Consider the following 6,817-nt stretch of genomic DNA (forward strand, 5'->3'; position numbering starts at 1 on the left):
TTATTATTAAAGCTGTTAGCATCCAAACCAGGCCTTGGGACATAATGTTACATGATCCTCCTCCCGCGCAGTAGCTCTACATTTATATCTATATTTTCAATTAGACTTACATCTGTGCGCACTTTTCCCCTCTTATGCGGGCAATTCATTCCACGATGACTGGGGAATTCAGGTTAATATGTTGACAAGGTTTAACAACAGCGGGTCATGTTGCACAACACGCATGGCTGCCTCTGCTCACCTCAGCAGCTGACAGGTCCTAATCATGCGCTGCCCTAAAGGCACTGGGGCAGGAGAGGCTTTTAATCACTGAATCATACACACACCAGCAGCGAGGCTTCAAATTGAGATGTAATTAAAGTCAAAGTTGCAATAATTGTTTCGGCTAATTGGGCAGACAAGTGCGTTATGGCGCGTTTCACAGCGTCTGCTCTGTAGCCTCTTTGACTGAGAGGAAAGGAGAAGGCTGCAGATGAAAACCTGCGGAATTATTATTGTTTTTAGTTATTATACATTTCTAATATGACTCATTTATCTTCACGTTAAAATAGTAATAGTAATAATAATAATAATAATAAATCTCTTCCCTTTTTTTCTAGGTTTTTGCTGTTTACTTTTGCGTCACCCATCACATGCATTCAAATAAGCGACGTGTCGTTTACAATAAGGAGCCGAACGGAGGCGGCCAACGCGTCGTCCTTGATGGCGACGCCGCACCTCTCGGCTGCATCATTATTTCCTATTAATTACTCCGCCAAGCAAATGCCTGCAGGAGCCGAGCTGCAGTAGGTGTGACTGGTCTGGAAGCAGCTGCCCTGCATCCCGCCGGGCTCAGACTGACCTCCTTTCCCCCCCTTCCCCAACTCCTCCTCACTCCGCTCCTATATCCTCCTCTTAATTTTGCATCACTAAACTGAAGGCTTGACAAGCTGCAGATAAATACGATTCTAATTTGGCCGAAGAGGAGAAATCCAGCCAGGACAGACGATTTACAATAAATAAATAAATAAAAATGTTCGGAATAGAGCTGATTTCCTCTGCATAATCATCTATGTCTTCTCATATTTACAGCAAAAGTAATAATCAATTCTCCCGGAAAAAAAAAAAAAAAAAAAAAAAAAAGGTTGGGGAGGGAGTGCACAAGCTGCTGATTATTTCTGAGTAATCACACAGAACGGTATAAAACGTCTCTGTGGATTTTTTCTTTAAACTGTTTACTAACCACTTGGCCCACGACCCCCTTTTTTTTTTAAAAAAAAAAAACGCTGAAGCAATTCTGCAGTTTAACGAGTGGCCGGCAGGGGGCGGTGCTTGTTCTGAAAGTGAGCAGAAAGTGGTTTTTGTGAAAACTGGTAACAGTAATCACCGAGTTAACATCAGATAATTGCAGGAACTCGAGGAGCAATTTAACAAAATAAAAGTCATGATTTCAAACACTTTTAAGTAGACTGCGTTTTACGTAATGGGATATTTTATTTTTTTGCGTTATGGAAGACTTTATCGCCTTTTTGATTCTATTTTATATTTTTTTTTGTCGAATATGTTTTTATTCTTGTTATGCTATTCACACCCCCCTTCTCTTTACACTTTATGCATATTTAATATATAATTTTATTTTTGCTGTGGTTACTAAAATCTTAAGTGTCCGTGTTTCCATTTTATCCTAATGAATATCCAGAGCAAAAAACATGAGAATAATAATTATTTAGTTATTTATATATTTTGTATTTATTGCATGTGAAGGGGTGACATTTAATTACAACCGCGGGTGCACCCAGCCAAGCACTGGGAACGCGGGGAAAAAATACATACAATATATATATAAATATATATAAACCAGGCGACAAATGAATATACAGAGCAAATGACAAAACATGAGGGGGAATAAGTGACAGATGAAAAGACGGAGGATGTGCAGCTAACAGGCAAAACGCGGCGGTACAAAGGCGCGCGCACCTTTGAGAGCAGGAGTTTGTTTTATTGCTCTTCTCCCGGCTGTAGCTGCTGTCTAAGCAGAGGAGGAAGGGGGAGTTTCAGCGAACATGCCCTGTTTAAGAAACAAACATGCAGATTAGATGGGATCCTGACAACACACACACACACACACACACAGCTCCGACTCCACGTCCCACAGCTCAACTCTCAACAATGAAGAGGAGGGAAAGAGGCAGCATTAAAAAGAAATCATATAAAAACACTCCTCTCAGCGCGCGTTTGACAACATTTACCGTCATTCTACAAACGGTAAATGAAAAATAATGAGGTGGCATCTGCAAATAATAGTAATAAAAAAGTGGAAGTCAAAACAGTCCGTTCACGACCCAAAGGGCTGCACTGGAAAAATAATAATAATAAAAAAAAAAAATAATAACACACGATTAACGTGAGTTTGATGGGTATGTGCGCTGTTCATGCAGAATAGTTTATTAATAAAACGTACGCATACATTCTGACCCAAAACGCGTTTGGTCATGCAAAAATAAGAAATAAGAAAAGCAGGTGTTTTAAACAGACAGCGGAGCAATGGGCCTCGCATGTGATGAGCAGCATTTCAGGAAGTTGTCACCTGTTATGGCGCCGGGCCACATGTCAGAGCCAGCGGAGCACGCAGTCACCTTCCAGGATGCCGCCGCTGCTGCTGCGGGCCGGCGGCTCCCATCCTCACCTGCGCATTGAAATTCCAAATCACGGCAGGTTAGGATGCCTGTCGGCACACATTTCAGCAAGCGCTCCAAAGTGCATAAAATCTAAAAAAAAAAACAACAAAACACGCACACACAATGAGAACTGTAGCTTTATTTCTGAACAAAGCGTGCATTTTACATTTGAGCATGGATGCAAAGCAGACAATATATTGAATGATCTGGATGACATTTTAATTTTCATATGTTTCAGATATTACGTTCAAATAAAATGTTTGGCTGATGTAGGGATTTATGAGTATGGAAGTCTTTTTTTCATAAATTAAGATACTTTAAAATTTTTCTTTAGCAGAGAAAATTTACACCTCATGTCACTGCTTTATGTGTTTCCTTCATCAAATGATTGACGTATTCTTATATTTTGCACCTTGCAGGACTTGAATCAAGTGTTTCCACACACAAGATGTATGAAGATAATGTTTGCAGATAACAGTTTAGGTGAAAAAGCAAATTTAAAAAAGTCATACTTGTTCCTCAGGTAAAAAAAAAAAAAAATCTCTCTTCCATAACACTAACCTATAATCCTTGGCTAGCTTTATGCTTAATTTTTCCTCACATTTAAAATTCATTATAAACCAAACTTGTGAAATTAATTGTTTCAAATTAAAATTTAATTCCTGAGGAAATATGGGAAAATACATCCAGTCTGAATCAACTGGAATCTGGTCAAAAGTCTCTGATTTTGTAGAGAAAACTGACCACAGAAATATTGCAGGCCCTCCAAGCTGAGTGTCATTAGCATCAGGATACTTAAATGGTGCCAACCCAAAACTGATCAGGGATGGAAATTATACCCCCTCCACTGGCCAAATACCAGCATATTTATGAGATAATTAAATTAGATCAACTCTCACACAGCTTGCAATTTTAACAGAACAGCTTTGTTCCTACAGCTGATCTGAAGAGGCAGTAGAAACCTCTGAGCTGGTAATGAAACTGCTGCTGAACCTTTCAGCTCCATGCTGGCTGAGTTATGTCAGGGTTAGATCGCTTCCTTTCTGGCACACTGATAAAATATCGATGCACAAACTCCTGGCCAACAGATGGCAGTAATGCAGTTTCCACCATCTACAAAGAGTGATAAATATAAGTGCTGAAAAAAAAGTTTGACCAACAGTCACTGAAGAAGAAACATTTGTTTACTTTGAAACTAAAGTAAACATTTGAAACATATGAAACTAAAAGTTTTCCCATCCTTAAGGCAGCTCTTGCCGACAATCGATGCAAAACCGGATTCTCTAACATGAACTCCTGCGCTAACGTTAGCTAAGATAGTCCTGCTAAAGGCAAATGGTGCACAGAGGTCAAAAACGGAAATACACCCCCAAAAACAATCGCTCTGTCAGCCACAAATCACCAAGAACAAACCACAAGAGATAATCCAAAAACCATAAGGAAAAAAAAACACACAAAGGCAAAACCCCAACCCACAAAAAAACACACACACTCCAAGTTGGCAGTGTTGGACAACAGGAGTCATGCTGTATGGTGTTGATGGCAGCATTTCATACTGAATCTTTCGTATTTAAAGCATTCTTTGAAAAACAATAATGGCAGATAAACTCAGTGTAGCCATCCTTGTTTTGATCTGAGAAAAATTGGAATTATATATTTCACCTTTTTTCACCTTTCCTTGTACACACGTAATCGGGTCTTTGTAAAAACAAAATTCTCTGCCACATTGTTTTAAAAAAAAAAAATCATACACACAGGATTGTCTTCAGAAAAGTTTTCATACTCATGAACCCCACATGTATATGCCCCCGAGCGTTGTTTTAAACATGCCAAACATATAGGGGGCAGTGTAGCACAAAACTAAAACCGGTCAGTCTCAGATTGCTTCAAAACAACCACGACTTCCTGTTAGGAGTTAAACATGGTGCTAGGAGGTTCATTTATGTGGCCAGATATTTAGGTAGAAATACTTATAAACAGCGTATTAGAATATAAAGTTAGTAAAACACAAAATGATGTCTATCGGGAATCGTGTCGTGTATACAGTCTGCGATATTATTTGTCGCAGAAACTAAAACATTGATGCACAATGTTTTAGTTTCAGTTTACATTATTTGTAATGGAACAAATAATGTTGCTTTACCTGTTTTGTTAAAAATGTTTTTCATTTAGCCGGTAATGAAAATTTATTTGAATTTTAAAAAATTGCTTCTTGATTATTTTGTCACATAATGACATTGGAAAAACAGTTTTGATTTATCAAGTCTAATGAATTATGAAGCCTCTAAATTGTTCATATCCTCAAAAAAAATCAGAGAAATCAACTGTTAAGCTCTGGGTTTCAAACTGTTTTTTTTATGGGTATGAAAAGGCAAAATGGAGAAACTTGCACCATTGGCAGTCTGCATGTAGCTACCATTAAGGTATGTATACATGGTACATTATTACATGGTTGTTTTTTTTTTACATTTGTTTTGTGCAGAATTAATATGAAAATTTTTAAATTCCATTAAAAAGAAACTCAATTTGAAACATACTGTGGTTTGTAAAATGTTTTAGATTCTGGTACAAGTGTTAAAAAAACCTTTCTTTTAGAGCTAATTTGAGAATTTGCTCTGTATACAGCTCTGGAATACGATTTGTTTTGTTTTGTTATGTTTTTTACCCCTGCCGGCTGCCACTAAATACAACTTTTCTGAATTATTCCCTCATAACTTGTGGGCCAGTGTGAAGCTTACCTTGTTGCTATACTTTAAACTCTCCTGTTTTATTTGACAAACGTCCCCCTCTGTACTGTAACAGGTCTGCGCCTGATGGGCTGCTGCTCCCCAGCAGCCTCATTATTCCACTCCTCTCCTCTATCCAAGGTTGATCTAATCACCAGATCAACAAGGGGAAGAGTGGTAAGAACAAATAAAGGGGGCGAAATGAACGAATGATTAGTATGCCGTGAAAAGTACAATACGTTACTTATTTAGCATTTAGATAACTATCCGTCCTGAGGAGCAAGCTTCAAAGTTGAACTCAGTTTAGGCGAGGGGGATTAATTCTCTCCGTTGCATGCTTCATTGAATCTCTCATTACCAAACTTTGTCTGTATTGATGTTAGATTTGATTGAAGATTAGAGCATTTAGCAAATCTTGCTTTTCCGAACGCATCAGGCTTTTTTTATTCAGGCGCGCCACCATGCCTGCTGGTCAATACCCTCACTTTTATCCACTGTCTGCTTCATTTAAACTTAATCAACTCCATCAATGAACTGGAACAGCCAAACGTCCCGTAGAACAATAGCTTTTGTCGGATAATGCTTTGGTCTTATTCCCAACCGGGTGGCGATAAACCTGAAATTACACTATGATGAACTATTTCAATCAATATGATAATGGAAATTGGCTTGGCTGACTCTTTGCAGAGCTTAAGGAAGCAGGCTAAAGCCTATGTGACATTAATACATGCTCTCTCCCTGCTGTTGCAACCCCCCCGCCTCACTTTATTGTCCCTTCTTTTCAGTGACATTGACTCCACCATATTGCAGCGCCTGGTAGTTTAATGATCTACCTGCACCAGGGAATGCTCGCGCTGAAATGGATGCACATGCAGACGTTGTCGTGCATTGTTTCCTGGCTAAATTATAGGCTTTATACTTTGTTCCATATAGCTGCTCTGCAGGATGTAGATCAATCACTGATGGCACCGTAGTAAAGCAGCCACAAACATGACTTTTTGCTGCTCATTTGGACATTTTGTCCTCGTGTGCCATGCCGTGCCTCTTATGGGCTGCACTCCATCATATTTATACTGCCGCCAAAAGACCAATTTCACAAGCCTTAGCAAGGCAAACGAGTGCGTCCCATCTGTTGCATGCTAATAAATATGCCACCTTCTGGGAAAATGTGGAAGTGATCATGATGATCAACTGCCAAGAGACACGGCTTACCATAAACATGTTTATTCAGAAAGTTCCTTCTTCAGCAGTAATTGACAAATTTATTTCCCTATCAATTATTTTTTGAAAAATGCTTTACAAAAGACATGCAATAGTTTTTTTTTCTTTTTTCATCATCACCTGAGTAAAGCCTTGGTGTGTGTTCTGAAGTTGATGTCTTTGTTGTACCGCAGCTCAGTCACATGAGTCTTTTTAGCAGACTGAGTGTATTCT

This window comes from Poecilia formosa, unplaced genomic scaffold (genome assembly GCF_000485575.1).
Source record: "Poecilia formosa unplaced genomic scaffold, Poecilia_formosa-5.1.2 Scaffold65, whole genome shotgun sequence".
Lineage (NCBI taxonomy): Eukaryota > Metazoa > Chordata > Actinopteri > Cyprinodontiformes > Poeciliidae > Poecilia > Poecilia formosa.